The sequence below is a fragment of the Macaca mulatta genome, chromosome 12, assembly GCF_049350105.2.
Source record: "Macaca mulatta isolate MMU2019108-1 chromosome 12, T2T-MMU8v2.0, whole genome shotgun sequence".
NCBI classification, from domain to species: domain Eukaryota; kingdom Metazoa; phylum Chordata; class Mammalia; order Primates; family Cercopithecidae; genus Macaca; species Macaca mulatta.
The window spans coordinates 109,029,793-109,047,608 of record NC_133417.1 but is presented as its reverse complement, the minus strand read 5'-3'; the positions used below and the strand labels follow the sequence as shown (position 1 = coordinate 109,047,608).

Below are 17,816 nucleotides of genomic sequence, written 5' to 3'. Positions count from 1 at the left end.
GAATTCACCTCTGATTTCAGCCATGGCAGTGGTGGGGCAGCTCATGAGAGCTCAAATTTATCTTCAGCTGGCAGTGTCCCACCTCCAGCACTCACCAAATAGTTTGTTTGATTTTTTTAAATAACAGCCTATCAAGATAAAATTCACAGTCCATAAAGTTCACTCGTAAAGTGTTCAATTCAGTGGTTTTAGTATATTCTCAATATTGTGCATTAATCAGTGCTATCTAATACCAGAGCATTTTCATCATCCCAGAAAATACCCATTAATGGTCAATTTCCATTTCTTTCTCCTCCACCCCTGGCAACCACTAATCTACTTTCTGTCTCTATGGATTTGTCTTTTCTGGATATTTCATGTGACTGGAACCATACAGTACATGGTGTTTTGTGATTGAATTCTTTCACTTAGCATAGTTTCCAAGGTTCATCCATGTTGTAACATGTATCAGAACTTCATTCCTTTTTGTGACCAAATAATATTATCTTATATGAATGTACCACATTTTGTTTATCCATTCATCCCCTAATGGACATTTGTTACCACTTTTTGACCATTATGAATGACTTCGTTATGAGCATCCATTGTATGTGATGAGTTTTTTCTTGCTTTTTTCAGTACTCTCTTTGTCTTTCAAAAGTTTGACTATAATGTATGTACCTAAGTGTCAATCTTTTTGAGTTCTCCTGCTTGGAGTTTGTTGACCATTTTGGATGTGCAGATTAATGTTTTTCATCAAAGATTGGAAGCTTTTAAGCCATGATTTCTTCAAATATTTTATCCCCTTCTACCCCTTTCTCTTCCTCCTCTCCTTGGACTCTGATTATTTGTATGTGGTATGCTTGATGGTGTCACACAGGTCTTTGAGGTTCCATTCATTTTTCTTTATTCTTTTTCATTCTGTTCCACAAGCTAGGCACTCTCAGTTGACCTGCTTTCAAGTTCACAGATTCTTTCTTCTTCTAGTACAAAGCTGCTGTTGATACCCTCCAGTTAATTTTTAATTTTGGCTATTGTACCTTTTACTTATTCTCTTTGGATTGCTGTAACAAAATATTATAAACTGTGTGGCTCATAAAGAACAGAAATGTATTTCTCACAGTTCTGGAAGCTGGAAGTCCAAGATGAGATTGCTAGCATGGTCAAGTTCTGGTATGGCTCTGCCCTCATGACCTAATCACCTTCCCAAGGCCCCACCTCCAAATACCTTCTCACTGGAGATTCAGTTTCAACATATGAATTTGGGGGACATAAACATTCAGGCTATAGCAACATTCCAAGCCCTGAACTTCTATTTAGTTCTCTTTTTTCTTGTAATTTATAACTCTTTGTTGATATTCTGTATTTAATGGACCAACATTCTTATACTTTCTTTTAATTCTTTAGACATGGTTTCTTTGAGATCCTTAAACATACTTCTGATAACTAATTTGGAGACTTTGTATAGTAAGTATAACGTCTGGGTTTCCTCAGGGGCAGTTTCTATTGACTGCTTTTTTCCCCCACTGTGTGGGCCATACTTATGTGAGGCCTTGGAAATAAACAGCCTTGAAACCGAGAACTGTGAAAACGCAGCTGAAAATAGCAGCTACTGCAGGGTGCAGAACAGGCTCGGAGTTCCCCAAAAGCCCATCTCTAGAGAGTTGTCACTATTTGACCTGTCAGCTTATCGGTTTTTTTCTTGAAAACTAGATATTTTAAATGATGTCACCTCTGGAAATCAGATTCCCCTCCCTTTCCAGGGTTTGCTGTTGTTGCTCTTTGTTGTTTTTTTCATTGTTGTTGTTTATTTAGTGACTTTCTTTGACTAATTCTATTTAGTCCATATTCTTTGTCCTCTGCAGCCACTGGAGTCTCGGCTTGGTTAGCTTAGCGGTCAGCTAATAATTGGACAGAGATTTCTTTAAATTCTTTGAACCAGTGATTCTCCCAGCCTTTGCCTACAGTATCTGTGTGTATTTTGGGGCACTCCTTCAACATTTTATTTTTTTTATTTTTTATTTTTTATTTTTGAGATAGAGTTTTGCTCTTGTTACCCAGGCTGGAGTACAGTGCCATGATCTTGGCCCACCACAACCTCCGCCTCCCAGGTTCAAGTGATTCTCCTGCCTCAACCTCCTGAGTACCTGGGATTACAGGCACCCGCCACCACACCAAGCTAATTTTGTATTTTTAGTAGAGACGGGGGTTTCTCCATGTTGGTCAGGCTGGTCTCGAACTCCCAGCCTCAGGTGATCCTCCCGCCTTGGTCTCCCAAAGTGCTGGGACTACAGGCGTGAACCACTGCGCCTTAGCCAACATTTTAGCAGCCATTTCCAATTCTGCCTTTACCTTCACTTCCTGCATGTGCAGAGCTTTAAAGTCAGCCACAGGTGAGAGCCTAGGGTCTTCTAGGCCTTTCCCGAGCATGTACACAGCCCTATGCATGCATGTGGCCTTCTAGATTTGTAGAAACACAGCAGAACTTTTCAAAATCCCCTACAGATATCTAATTCACCAGTGTTCCTCTTACATTTTGTGCTTAGCCTTCTGTTAGCCTGAATTTGTAATGGTACCTCAGGTAATGCAATGTTAAACAACTGCCTTTTGTTTATTGTTGATAAATGCCCTATGGGTGGGGCTGGTTGCATGGAGCAACCTCTGAGTCAAATGAAACAAAGACAAGCCCTGAGCTGTCAGGTCAAAAAGTGACAGCTTCTCTAGGGATGGGCTTTTGGGGAACTCCGAGCCTGTTCTGCACCCTGCAGTAGCTGCTAGGCTGTGTTTTCACAACTGCTGGTTTTAAGGTTGTTGATTTCCACGGCCTGACCGAGCTGTGAGAGTGGGATGGAATTAGGGCAACTTGGAATGCCACAGGTCTTGCTTTTCTTACTGAGATTCAGCTGTTTTTCATGAGTAAGCACCCAGATTGCTGTAAGCCTTTAAGTAATTTCCAGAGTTCTGAAAAAGTTGATTTTGACAGTTCTCACTGCTTGTATGAAAGAGCAGATTTTTGAAGGTCTTTATTCCACCTTTCTAGAAGATCCCTCCACCCTGATTTGTTTTGTTTTTGTTTTAACTCATGGCTCTCTCTGGATTCCACCTCACCATGTGCAAGCATAAACCCAGAATTTCAGAGCAGTAAAGCTCAGGGCAATCCTCAACAGCATATGACTGGAGAACCCTTCAGGTGGATGCTTCTGAGACGCATTCGGCATGCTTCTCCACGGTCCAGGGAGAATCAAGGCCCCTTTGCTTAATGTGACAGACTCCATCATGTGCTCTTATCTTAGCTTTTCCTCCTTTCCCACCTTATCTCATCACTCCTTACTCCTGCTTCATAGAATCACCTCTCAAATAAACTGCCTGGGCCGGGAACAGTGGTTCACTCCTGTAATCCCAGCACTTTGGAGGTTGAGGCGGGTAGATCATTTGAGGTCAGGAGTTCAAGACTAGCCTCAAAAATAATAATAAAATAATAATGATAATAATAATAAACTGCCTGCATCCAAGTCTTTGTTTCAGACTCTGCTTCAGAGAAGGCCCAAACTGAGACAGCTACCAGCTCTGGTGAACTGCACATAGTTCTGTCACTCATGAATAAGTGTGGTGCTTTGCTTTACCACAATTTGCTGTTTTTGATCAAATCTGGATACATTCAGTGGAAGTATGTAGCATTCATGTGTATCCCCGCAAAAAAGGGGGGAATGGGCATTAAGAAGAGGTATTCTAAAACACTATGATTTCTAGGACAGAAAAAGAACAGCCCACACATCAAGTTAGGAGGAAAAAACAGGGTATCTCCATATGCCACAACTCCTGTGTTCCCTGAACCTGATTTTATAACCAGAAAAGCAGTTTCCCTTGCACTAAGTTCATCCTGCAACCAGCTAGAATGAGGCAAGCTCCTTCTTGGTTGAGCCGTCAGATAATTACCACAGAGCCATGAGAATGGTGATTTGGATGCTGACAACAGAAATAATCGTCACTATTACTGACTGCTGACCATGCTAGGCACTGTGCATGCATTTTCTCACAGAGCCCTCATCATAACCGCTGAAAGCTTAGACTACTCCAGCTAATGAGTTACCACCTGATGGGAACATGCATCTGGGTTACTTTGCCTTATCGGGTGCCAGAAGGCCATGGTGTTAGTCTAAATTGAATTTGGATTTACGTAAAGTGCATGTGTATCCCCAGACTTCCAAATGTTCTTTTAACTATATAAAGTCTCACTGGCAGCATCCTTCCATCTGGAGATTCTTGTTGCTATTCCAAGTGGCTACAAGATGCATTAGCCACTGAGACACATGGTTACTGTTACCAGGTACTCACAGAAAAACTTGCACCTAGCAGTTTCCACCAAGAAGCCTAGCAACGGACTCTGGAAAGATTTAAAGGGTCCATGTCATCACCTCACATACAGGTAAGGGGTGACTTACCTACCAGCAAGCAGCTTTTCAGCTACCACTAGGCAAGGGGTATGGCCTGTCTCAGTGGCACAGCTAGTGAACATATAGGTCAGGCCACCCTGATTCAGGGACCAAAAGACATCTTTCAACTAAGGATTTAGCACAGACAATAAAAACTAGTTTAAAAATTGTAGAGACATAAGAGACACACTGAATCTTCTTTTAGGGATAAAACACACACTGTTTTCTATGCTGTTAATTGTAAGCAGCATCTAACATACTGTGGCACCAGTTCCTCCTCACCAGAATTATTGTGAAACCATTCCCCAACAGTGGTTAGTACTAAACTGAGCACCTAATAGGAAGAATAAGAACAACGACAATGTTCTAATTTTTTTTAGTATCTGTTAGGTGCCAGGAACTTCACATTCATTATCCCTTACTTTCAGAAGTACCCTGTAAGCAAATTAAGTAGTACCCCTGGATTGTCCCCATATAACCTGCGAGAAAATTGCCAATCAGAGAGGTTAATTTGCCTTAGTATATGATATTTAAATGAATATTTTTATGAGCAAATAAGTGAGGATGAATGAATGAAATTAAGTAATTAAGTGAAAGGGGAAGCTGGGCTGTTCTAGACCTGGTCTAGTAATGCTTCTGCTTTTGTCATATTAGTAATGAAATGGTCTAGCTTTTTTTTTCCACCCTGTCTTCAATATTTCATGTCAGACTGGCATTTCCTGATAGTGGATCCAAAATACTAATTTCAGAGCATATTCGTATTTTCCTGTCTGCAATGCCTTATAGTTCTGTTTTTTGAATACAGAGATTTTTTGACCCAAATAAAGATATTTTATTTCTGCCCTTAATAGTCCATATATGGATGAAATGCCATAAATAGTGAAAAAACTCTAAAATACCTTGACAACATGCTTATAAATGTTTTTTGTCAAAGTTTTGCACTTAAATTTTTTAAGTTTCTCAGGTTTTTTTAGGTTTATTGGTTTCTCTTTTATTATAAAATATTATAAACTCATTACAGAAAGGTTGACAGCACAGAAAATAATAGAAAGAACTATTTATAAATACACATAATATCACTTTTGAAAAACAACCAGTGTTAGTATTCTGGTGCACTCTATTTCCTTTTGGTCTTCTTTCTATGCATAAGATTTTTTTTCTGCAAGGGCAGGAGATATTTTTATACCTATCATTCCTTGTTTCTCTTAACCTTTAGTCTTGAAAAGGGGTTTATCATCCTATAGTCTTTTTAAACATCATTTCTAATGACAGCCAAGAAAGATACGTATTGCATTATTATCTGGGTGACAATATCTATGTCCAACAATTGCAGAATAGTTAAGTCTATCTACCTGAATGCATCTAGTACGAAGTAATTTCTAAATTTACATTTATTTCCTTAGAAGTTGGAGATACATATAATTCTTCACCCCAAAATTTATGAGCTCTGCCCCATCTTGCTTTGTGGTGTCTCTGACTATTAAATATTAACTTTGCCAGGTTTGGTAAAAGCCATTCCTTAGTTTCCTCGCTAATAGTTTGCTATTTATCTATTTGATGTCCACAGTTGCTTAAATGTGCTGCCTTGAATATGCGAGAAAAGATGGTAGATATTCCTAAAGGCTCTTCCAAGTCTCAGGCCTGCCAAAGGACCAACTTGCCAGTTTGTCCCTGCTTATTGCAGCAAGTGAAACAATACAGTTCAAAAACATAGACAGGCAAGGCTAATTATACCCCTCCTACCCCCACTTCACTTCCACCCTCGGAGGAGACCCATACTACCAATCCAGTGGACATGCTTCCTCCTTTTTCCTTCTTCCTGGTTCATAACACCACTGCAAGCATGCATAAAGATACATGTTAGAGGTTCTTACTAAGATAGTTCCAGATGAAACTACACAGTATTTGCGATTTGCTTAAAATTGTTTATTTGCTTAATTTGCTTGAAAATTTATTAATATGTAAATATACACACACATACATCCTTTTACATAAATAGGATTATATTTTACATGGTGGGCCCTTTTAAAACAGCCTCTGTTTTTCTAACATGTTTCGATCTCTTACATCCATGTCCTTCCAGTCATCCTGCCCTACTCTCCACCCTCATACCTCATGTTAACAACCAGTGTGTGCCCTTCTGTACTTTTATATACACATAGCCACATATAAGCATATTTACCCATATACATATACACATAGATATTCATAAATCATCAGATATATGGCAGGATTTTGACACCGGTTATTTTATAAGCATGGGGTCCTAGTATGCTTATCTCTTTCTGTATCTGATTTTTCTTCTTCAACAATACTTTGTGGCAATCACTGTAAGTCAATTGTTTTCATTCTTTTTAATGATTTCGTGTTATTCCATGATGTAAATGTACTCTTATTTATCTATTTCCTTATCTTTAGGCATTTACACTATTTCCAGTCTTTTATCACTAGAGCAATGCCAAATAAACATCTCATATTAGTGTTCTTACCTACTGCTGCTTATATTTCTTTCTTTTTTTTTTTTTTTTTTTTTTTTTTTTTGAGATGGAGTCTCATTGTGTTGCCCAGGCTGGAGTGCAGTGGCATGATCTTTGCTCACTGCAACCTCTGCCTCCTGAGTTCAAACGATTCTCCTGCCGCAGCCTCCCAAGTAGCTGGAACTACAGGTGCGTGCCACCACGCCCAGCTAATTTTTTTTATTTTTAGTAGAGATGGAGTTTCACCATGTTAACCAGGATGGTCTCAATCTCCTCACCTCATGATCCGCCCGCCTCAGCTTCCAAAAGTGCTGGGATTACGGGTGTGAGACACCACACCCAGCCTGCTGCTTATATTTCTATGACATAGGTTCTCCACAATTGGGATTGCTGCATTAAAGGATATATGAATTTTTAGTTTTAAAAGATGTAACCAAATTGCTTTCTTCACAGTCTATAAGAACTTAACAACATAAATATATAAGAATTTGCCTTTCCCTATCTCCATCAAGAGTGGGTGTCTCGTACCCCTCCCAAGTAGCTGGGATTACAGGGATTACAGGCGTGCAAAACCACTGTCCGCTAATTTCTGTATTTTTAGTAGAGATTTCACCATGTTGATCAGGTTGGTCTCGAACTCCTGACCTCAGGTGACCCATCCCCCTTAGCCTCCCAAAGTGCTGGAATTACAGGTGTGAGTCACAGTGCCCAGCCAATTTTAGCTACTTTCTACATTAGTTTTCTCTTAGGTTATACACACTCAAATAGTATAGTGCATTATCCACTTTGATTTAACTATACATAGTTAAATGGATATAGTTATCCATTTCCGTTTAACTATACATATTGGAAGATTCATTTCATACCACTAATTTCTCCCCAAAGTATCTTCTTCTATCTTGAGGTCTTTGGATTTATTTGTTGTTTGCTTAAAATCTTTCCGCAAGTAAATTACTCCGATTTTGTTAAGGTCCTCTTTGATTATTTTATTTACTCTTTTTCTCTGTATGGCTGCTGGCCCCAGTGGTGAAGTGTTATTTTCTTTGGTCTGTTCTTGAAGATACTTTAGCAGTAGCAGTCTTGAGAGCAGTAGAAGTGCAGCAAGCTCTGATCCTCTGACCCATTGCATCAGTGAAAAGGTTTCTAAGCCTCTGCTGAGGAATTGGGAGGATGTTTCTCTTCTCCATGGGCCTCTCATGCTCACTCAACCTCAGAAGTGGAGAGAACCCAGCCTTCCCCCTCAGCCTCCTGGGGACCAAAAAGACAGGCACACTCATGCTAACCAATGTCAACCTTCTCCCTGAGTGCTCAGGGATGTCCATGGTCCAAGCCTTCCCCAGGAACTGCTGCTTTCAAATCTTCTCCAAGGCTTTGCCTGGATTTTATTTGGCTTTAGGGTAGTAGCAGGGTTGGAAGTTCAGCTACAGGGCTCATGCCCTCCAGGTTGCACCTACCTCCCAGTCCCAACTCCTAGTTAGCTGGGAAGAGGTTGGAGGTTGGAGTCTTCAGTAATTAAAGAGAAGGGAAGGTGAGACTTGCTGAGCCATCATCTTTCCAGCATGCCCTGTTCCATGTTTAATATATACCTTGGTTATGTAAATATCCACAACGATTTAGTGTTGTCCTTCACTGATGTAAGATGTACTCCTCCTTCAAGCAGCCCCCTCACCTTACCCAACACCACCTGACCCAACTCCATCTCCTTGAAGAGCTTCCTGCTTACTTGATGCACCGGTAAATCCAACTCTAAGGGACCTGGTTCAGAAAGCACTGGGGGCATTTATCTTCTTTTATTTGAACACCTTTTCTCTAGGGGTTAATTCCCCACTGTCTGTATCTTGAAGTAGAAGCCAGAAAGACCCAATAATTTGCCTCATCCTTAACACATAAAGGAGATTGGTTTCGCCAATCAGATGCTTTCATCAGACACTTTGACTCTTGTGGTGGTGACACAAAGATCGAGGGATGGCTGAGAAACTGTATGTGTCTCCAGATGATCTGGAGAGTCTTCTACTTGATTAGGTTCATTTGAATTTAATCAATGAAGTCATCGTCAGCAGATCAGTTAGCACAAAGTTGGTTTATTTGTTAGGATTTGGTTTAGCAAATAGTCCCAAAATAATAGTAACTTTAAAAAACAGCTCTTTATTTCTTACTCATATGAATAAAGTCCGGAGGTAAGAGGTTGTAGGCAGGTATGAGTCCCTCTATGGAGTCAGAAACCCAGATGCTTCTATCTTTGCTCTGCAGCACTGCAGTTCTGTCCTTGTCTGTATTTTCCAAGGTGACTTGCCATTCCATCCACACTCCAGACCCCAGGAAAGAGGACCCCAGTGGGGCACTCTTTTCCCTTTGAGAACATTTTCACAAAGTTACAAATTAACCTATGCTCACATACGATTGGCCATTATTTAGTCACATGGCCATAGCTCACTGCTTATATCCTAGGTACCTTTGTACACAGCTACAAATCTTGTCGCTATGGAAGGAGTGAATAAATACTGGTACAACGGAAGGCTCTTCACAGTTGATGAATAAAATTAGCTTTCTATGGAAAACAATTTTCTACTTTAACAGCTTTCCTCATTGATCATTCTACAAATGTAATCTTTTGTAACAAACATTCAAAGTCCCAAGATTATCAGTCAGCGGATTTTGAAACTATTAAAATTCCATTATTTCAGAAAAAAATCTTTGCTCTTTTTATCAAAGAGCAGTAGACAGAAACTCAATATAATAATAAGAAAGGGAATAGAAACTAAATTAACCCAAATCGGTATGGTCCCTGGTAGGCAAACATTTTCTAACTTGCTTTCTTATCTCTCACAACAAGATGTCAAGAAGCCAGCTCAGAGTTTTGTATTCCCAAAGTACATGTATCAACAGCTTTTTATTATCTCAAGATTCCTATTACTAAAGATTTTAATTTATGACTTCAGCTCAATTTTAATCATGGCTGAATTAATGAATTTGGGGCTTTTTTTTTTAGGTCTACAGTCATCCATTCTTCTGTGCCAGGGTCAACTCCAGTTGTTTTATAAGAACATCTAGAAGTGCTGTCTGCTTACTGGGATTCTCCCACAGCACATGATTAGAGAAGGGGGGGTGACTGTATTTAGATGTAAATTTTCAGTGGATTTCTCAGGTTCCTCACAGCCTTAAAGGCTTGTCCAGGAGTATAACCTGGAGCTCACTAGAAGTAACAGTTGTAAAGGACATCTTGATTGCATTGGGCACACTAAAAGTTTATCCTCAAACCAAACCATCAGAAATTTGCACACTTGTATTGTGTGCCTTGTAGAGTTAATTTCACGGATGTGAGTTTTGACATTGCGTCATAGATATTAAAGTGTATTGTAAAGAATGGCCCTTTGAAACTTGTTATTGTACCTGCAGTAAAGATGATGTCAAGGACATTATTCACCGACTTGCCCTGTGATTCATAAAAAAAAATTACTATTGTCTCATCATAAAGAGTAGTAGGTGGAATCCAGGGTGGGTTGGCTTCTGCTGCCCTGGCACATAGGCCAAAGGGCAATTGTCAGGATAATGAATTTTAACACTGCCTAGAGAACAGATGTTTGGAAATCACAGCCTTTGCTTGTAAGATAAAACCCAGAACACAACTGCTAAACTTTGAATTTACCTCTGTGGAAGGATCTCCAAGTGTGTTTACCTGAAATAAACACAGACACACACAGACACACACACATACACACACACACATACACACACACCAGTGAAAGAGGAGAAACAGGAAAGCAGATCAGCCCAGGAGAAAAATACATCAATGAAGTCCATTTCCACCAGAAGCCCTCCCTCCTTGCTTTGGCAATCATGGGAGACCCAGCCTGCCTTCCTGCTACTGCCAGACAGCCTATAGGAAACACTGCTTTTAACAATAATTGTCACCCTGGAAAAGTTTTCCCCAACACTTGTTGTTGGCAGCTTGGGGCAGAAATAGGAGCTGGATTGATTTTTGCTTTTTAGCAACTGCTAAACCTGCAGTCTGAAGGTCAATGAATGAAAACAGGAGAATCTGCATTCAGACTGACATATAAAAGGAGAAAGGGGATAACAATAATAAATAATAACAGAACCTACTTCCTAGAGTTGTGAGGGCTAAATGAGGTAATACAAGCAAAGCCTCTGCCTAGCATATGGTAAACACTGTGTAAGTAATTATTATTATCAATTACAAAGTTCAAGTCTACCTTTAGTATCAGTCAAAATAAACTGGCCTTAATATATTATGTAAATAGTCAAGTCCTCCAGCCAGCCACGGGAAGGGAAAATGAGGAAGGAGACAAGGAAATAAAGTCTAGACCCTAAATTTAAGATTAAAAAATTATCTTTTAAGGTCTGGCATTCTGTCTTGTTACAAGTTAGTCTAAAATTGTACTACATTAAGTCCACTAAGTTCATTTTAAAAAAATGATATTTTAAATAAATACTTCCTAATCAGAGGGTAGAAAACTCCTAAAGAGTTTAGAGGATTATGTCAAGGAGTGAACAAATCCATAGATACAGATATATTTGTACGTCAGGATCAACAAAAAACAAATTTGTAAAAATTAACCAAATTCTTAGAGGCTTCTTATCATTATCTCCCCAAGCAAAACACTATTATGTGGAAAAGTGATAAGGAAATTAGGGCACATGGTGTTCTTATTCTTTTATTTTTATTTTTCCCAACCCTTTGGTCAATGTACAACACGATGTTCTTCAAAGAGATTAACGCTTTTCTATTTCCAATAATGGCAGGCCAGTTTTTCAGACCAATCCTTTCCCTGAAAATAAATGAAGGTATGTATCTATCATTTTATGGACTTTCTTCCTGGGCTATTCTTGGCACAAGGCACACAAGCATGAATAAATTGTGATCCCCACGTTCAAGGAGTTCATAGGAACTCTTCAAAGTAGGAGTTTTCATACATAATTTCAGAGGTGACACAGAAAAATCAAAGTGGGGTGAGTGAAAGAAGCAAATTTTTTATTTTTTATTTTTTGGGTTTTTTTGGTTTGTTTTTTTTTGAGACGGAGTCTTGCACTGTCACCCAGGCTGGAGTGCAGTGGCACGATCTCGGCTCACTGTAACCTCTGCCTCCCGGCTTCATGCCATTCTCTTGCCTCAGCCTCCCAAGTAGCTGGGACTACAGACGCCTGCCACCACGCCTGGCTAATTTTTTTGTGTTTTTAGTAGAGACGGGGTTTCACCGTGTTAGCCAGGATGGTCTCGATCTCCTGACCTCGTGATCTCCTGACCTCGTGATCCGCCTGCCTCAGCCTCCCAAAGTGTTGGGATTACAGGCGTGAGCCACCGCGTCCGGCTGAAAGAAGTTAATTTTGAGCTATACTTGAAGGCTAGGAACTCCCAGAGTGGTGTGGGGAAGGTATTCCAGGTAGAAAGCGTAAGCAGTTTCCAGAGGGAGGGATTTAAGTCCTGGGCATGCACAGCAAGTGAACTGGCTGGGCTAAAGCAAAAGGAGCCTATTAAGGAATATAAAAATCCAGGTACTTCCATATGACCCCTACAGTACCTAGCACAGGAATTCGAGGAGTAGGTCATAAATATATTCTGGTTCATTACTTAAGTCCACCTGACTCCAAGTTTCGTGTATACTATAGTAGGCAATGAAGCTAAAGAGACATGAAGGGGTAGAGAGGTGAATCATCATGTGGAGGGAATATTATTGGCCTTCAATTCTGAAAAACTGGGGAACTGAAACTAAACTAAAAAATCTGAACAAACTCTTCTGGTATCTTAGTTTATTTTGGTCTGTCAAGTAAAGGACAAGAGATGTGCAGAGAAATTCCTCCAAGATTCTGAGTTAGAAAGGTACTAGTGACTTCTGTTGAGACAACCTTCTCCTTTTCCACTTTTTCAATTCCTTGGCCTGCTTAAACAATTTCTGTGGCTCTCCTTTCCATAAGCAACCTTGCTATCTGACAGACGTGGGTTATGGGGCCTATCCATGATTTTAACTGGCTCATGAAGAACTTCTTTTCTTTTATTAAATCTGAAGGTTATTTCTTGAGCAATTAATTCATGGTGATAAAATATCCAGCAATATATTTACCACCAATCTTTAGAATAAACATGAAAATATTTAGATTTTGTCATCTGCTTTTGTTGCTCTGAATGAAATAGAATTTTCAAAGGAAGCGTCATCCTGGTAGTCATAAGTAAATGACTAAATTAGCTTTGATTTTTAGAAGCCTATATTGATGCTTGCTTTTCTGAAAAATTCACAAATTCTAAAAATACGCAACTTAAACACTTGAATTATAGTGGTCAATATGGATTTACAATCACAAAGCTTAACTAGTTTCATGGCCTACAGAAAGCCTTTTTCTAGTTCTTCCCTTTGGACATAAAGGCAGAACCTCTGTGTTGTAATATTAAATGGAAACATCCCAGAAAAATAATCCTCCAAGTTTGTCCAAATTGCTGGTTTGGCTTTAAGATCCAACAATTTTCTTTCAGATGTACCCCAGGGCACAATGAATTGTCATCGGGTTTTCCATACCGAGAAAAGTTTCAAAGTTGCAGATTGAAAACGTCCATTGAAACAAATGCATTATGTCACTTGAAATAAGGGCATCTGTACATATTTCACAAAATAATTTTCTTTGTTCAGCAGAGGAAGGCCAGATGATGCAATATCTAGCTTCCAGCTGTGCCTTCCTCACTGGCAATTCAGCCTCTTTTAGTGCTATTTGAAAGATTCCTGACCACTTACTGTGCAATTTTGATGTGCTTACACTCAATTCTTCATCTCATCACTGACAAGGAAGAGGGAACAGAAATTGTATGAGAACGCATGTGTCCACAAAGCAACAGAATGATGGTTATCTTTCCCTTAGGCATTACTTTTTAAACACAAACAGCACCAAAGGAAGAGGGAAATCATTCAGAGGCCTTGGGGATTCAAACGAAGGAAATCCTCCCACAGGATGAAGCTACACATCCTATAGAAAGTACACAAACAGCATTATAAGCTGGCCGTTGTTATGACTTCTCTGAAGTTTTACCTTTTCCAAACTCTTTAAACCATGAATTGTTTTATTCCGCCAAAATAGATGAGCTAATAATTTGGTTTCCTGCTACTAAAGGAGGTTAAAAGACAAGCAGAGAAAAGTCCCATAAATAAAACATAACCAAAATATTTCAGTAGATTTAAATATAGTCTTGGGCACTTTAGAATCGATAATATTATCAGGGCCAAATGTTGAATAACAAATAATCAAAATAAGAGTGTTGAGCTGAAATAGCTGTCAAATCGGCCATTTAATGAAGGAGAAAAAAATGTTCCAGTTGTTTCATGATGTGAAGACATCTGAGCATCTGATAACATTTATAACTTTTCAAATTGGTATGGAGGGGAGCATTATTATTGATTGCCATTGTCTAGCCTTTGATTGTTCTGAATCTAGAAAACTGGACTTTTACTTATTTTCTGAAACTTTGCCCCAAGATAGATCTCTATGCTCCAGTTTAACAAAAAAATTTTTTTAATAAACAAACAAGATTCATGGCTTCGAAATGTCTTACGTGGATCTTCAAAGGCTTCATGGTACACCACCATTGGTGGGATGTGTCCCTGGTTTAGACTCTTAGAAGCAATCATGGGTTTTTCCCTCTTACCCCTGCCCTCTGACCTGCATCCTATCATGACTAGAGATGTGCACCAACACCAAACCCAAAAAGCTAACCGTTTTTTTGGTTTGTTTTTTGTTTTTGTTTTTTTAGACGGAGTCTCGCTCTGTCACCCAGGCCGGAGTGCAACGGTGCTATCTCAGCTCACTGCAAGCTCCGCCTCCCGGGTTCACACCACTCTCCTGCCTCAGGCCTCCCGAATAACTGGGACTACAGGCGCCCACCACCACGCCCAGCTAATTTTTTGTATTTTTAGTAGAGACGGGATTTCACCATTCACAGGATGGTCTCGATCTCCTGACCTCATGATCCGCCCGCCTCGGCCTCCCAAAGTGCTGGGATTACAGGCGTGAGCCACCGCACCCGGCCCCAAAGTTAACCATTCTTTAACCCAAAAAGCTAGGTGGGTTTTTGCTTGTTTGTTTTGTTTCTGTTTTCAAATCAGGCATGACCTGTGGCAACCAGCAATGAGAAAAATGGAAGGAGCTCTCTAATCTTGTCCGCAGCTTCCCTGCCCATCACTCATGCACACCCACATCCCCCTCAGGCCCACAGGGTTACTTTGTGATGACCACTGGCATGTTTAGATTTCTCAGATGTAGGAAGAACTTCAAAGCACAAATTCCTTTCATGGGGACACAAGTTTTAAACTATGTTTCATAACTGTGAGCAATAGAAAAAATGGGACCATCTAGGGATACACTTAACATTCCTGGGACTCTGGACATACCAAAATGCTCACATAATTCTGTAACTGGAATGTTATCGTAAGCTTTTTGCTCTAAGCAATTCATGGCAGATAATTTAAATAGGCATTGAATCGAATGTGTTGTGAAGAGAAATGCTGCCTGTGGCTCCCTGGTTCTTTAAATGAGTCAGTATATGCAAGCATCTAGTGTAGTTCCTGGCTCACATTAGACCTTGAGTCCTTCTTCCAAATGAGGCTCAGCTCCACAGAGGCTGTGAAATGCCTCCAGCTAGTTTCCCACCCATTGCAAACAGATCTTGGCCTAACACCTGCTCAAAGTCCACTTATGTCATCCCATCTGTATTTCTAACTCAGATCTACAGACCACCTCCATCTCAAACACTTGGTGGGATGAGAGTTAAAAATGCAGATTTCTGGGCCCTTCTCCAGGCATACAGAACCCAAAGCTCTGGGAAAGGGGCCTAAGCTTTGATGCACCTTTTTATCAAGCTCCCAAAGTCATTCACTAAAGCTTGAGAATCCCTGATGTAGAGCTTCACAGTTCTATCCCTCTATTAACTTAAACCTTGGAAAAAGAATTTCTGCACAATGTCAACAGAGCCTGTTACAAAAATAACTTCATTGTTACTTAAAGTTATGCTCTCTCTGTCTTTATGGATGTCTGATTCAAGAGCCATCTGAGGGCTCATTTCAGTATCTTTTATACTGAAGTTAAGATTCTGTTCACTCCATAAATCTCTGAATTTTATACAAGAACCCACACCATTCATTGGTGATTTCATTTATTTGCAGGGAGAAAAAAAATCTATCTGCTGATGGATTTATTTGGTTCCTGTTGTCAGAAAATGAAAAATATATAACTGTGTTTCTCTTACAGCTTTGTCTACTGGAAATCTTGTAGCAATTTTCTTGCCCAAGTGTGGCAATCTGTTCAATTCTGTGCTCCAAATATATTTACTCTTTCTTCGCCTTTGGGGCGAACTCTGTTTCGTTTCACATTTTAATGGCATAGGCAGTGACTTCTGAACCACTTTAGACAGAGTATAAATTTTTACAAACTAGAGAGCATTTTCTTGCAGTGTTGTATTCTTGGCATGCAGCAATTCCTAAATAGCCACGTGAGTCCAGATAAGAACTTGCTTGTTGTAGGATGCAGGACTAGTAATACTGTGTTCTGTCCATTGAGTCTCTTCATCGGTTTGGATACTTGGGTCCAGTTATATTTGTTTTGCTTATCTGCTTTTATAAATGCAAGCCAGAGACAAGGAATTATGATGCACTTCCAATGCTTTCAGAATCCACTCGCCCTTTGTAGACTATGAATTTCTGAAGCAACATAGCGTCTCCATGGCTACCTGACAAAATCACTAAGGCTGCCAGCGCCTGCTTCTATGCGTGTGAACTAAACAAATTACTACAGCCAACAGAAGACGATTTGCATCTCCAACTCCTATAGGGGGAGATGTTGAGCATCCAACTGAAGCCCAGCAATATTCCTGGCAGTGGCTGTATCAAGATTTGCTTTGGTGGTAGCCAAACCCTCATGCATAGGACGTAGCCCCATGAGTCATTTTCACCCCCAAACCTCCTACTGTTTATTAATCACTTATGGTAACCACACACTCATGGCAAAGTTTTAGTTGGAACAGCAATGAATTTTGCTTAACTTTGCTTCCCTGTGTGAGTCCTGTGCTTCCCTCAGCACCCAACACCAAAGCACTAGTTACTTAACAGAGCCTTTCAAGGTCCCCAGAAGTTTCTTTTTAAATTATTTTATTTATTTCATTTTTATTTTTACAAAATTCAGGGGGTAAAAATATGGAACACTTCAAGAATTTGCATGTCATCCTTGCACAGGGACCATGCTAATCTTCTCTGTGTCATTCCAATGTTAATGTATGTGCTGCTGAAGTGAGCACCCAGAAGTTTCTTTATACATACCTATCATGAGACAGCTTCCATTTCAGTCCAACTCAAACACAATGAAGAAATCCTCTTTGAAATATCCCTGCTGAACTGTTATTATCCACACCACCTAATCACAAAATTCCTTAATGGCAGTATAGCCTAGGGTTTAAGTGCACACACTTTGGGTTCAAAAAGACCAGGATTCAAATCCTGGTCCTGCCTCTTACTATATGTGTGTCATTGGGCAAGTTACACAATCTCTCTAAGACCAGTTTCTTCATCTTCAAAGTATGGATATTAGTAGTAGTATTTCAAGAGTAGTTATTACAACTAAATGATTTAAGATTTTAGCACATAGTAAGCACTTAATAAAACAGTGTTTATTAGTACTCAGAGCAATCTGCTCTGAGATGAACAGCTCTATTGATAGCAAGTTCTTTCTTATACTAAACAGATAAAAATTTGTCCCATTTGTCTAACTCTTTCTGCCTTCAGAAGCTATCCAGAGTAAGTATATTCCTTCTTCCACACAACAGCACTTTAAATATTTGAGGGAGCTATTGTGTGCCTCCTTTCATATATTTGAGAACAGGTATCATTTTTTTCCAGTTTGACTTTATCTAGTTCCTTCAACTGTGTCCCACATGACT

General features: G+C 39.7%; 1 non-coding gene across 1 annotated transcript; it reads right to left on the bottom strand.

Moving 5' to 3' along the window:
• Nucleotides 1-17,070: 17,070 nt before the first annotated feature.
• On the bottom strand, nucleotides 17,071-17,177 carry LOC114671686 (U6 spliceosomal RNA). Its single transcript, XR_003721703.2, has one exon. It is a non-coding gene; the product is annotated as a U6 spliceosomal RNA (small nuclear RNA).
• Between the last annotated feature and the right edge of the window lie 639 nt (nucleotides 17,178-17,816).